Here is a 360-nt window from a genome sequence, read left to right on the forward strand (position 1 = left end):
TCAGCTTTATAACTCAAAACATTTCAAAACTTTCAAAACATTTTGACTGCCATCATTACATTTCAAGACTGTTTTGGAGCCCTTTGTTTCATTTCAATTTTGCTGTTTCGAGCTCGAAATGAGTTGAAACAGCATCGAAATGAAACAGACGGCAAAATTTCACACAGCCCTAGCAGATAGGACAGTGTCCACTTAGGGCAGGGGTCGGCAAAACCCGGCATGTGTGCTGAGCATGGCACGCAAGGCCATTTTGCTCAGCATGCCACGTCCAGCCCCGGCTCTGGGTAGCTGCTGGAGCCCAGGCTGCTCCCAGCAGGGCTTGCAGCACCCCAGCCGCCTGCTGGGAGCCGCCCAGGTCCG

Source organism: Alligator sinensis, unplaced genomic scaffold (genome assembly GCF_000455745.1).
Source record: "Alligator sinensis unplaced genomic scaffold, ASM45574v1 scaffold642_1, whole genome shotgun sequence".
Classification (NCBI taxonomy): Eukaryota; Metazoa; Chordata; order Crocodylia; family Alligatoridae; genus Alligator; species Alligator sinensis.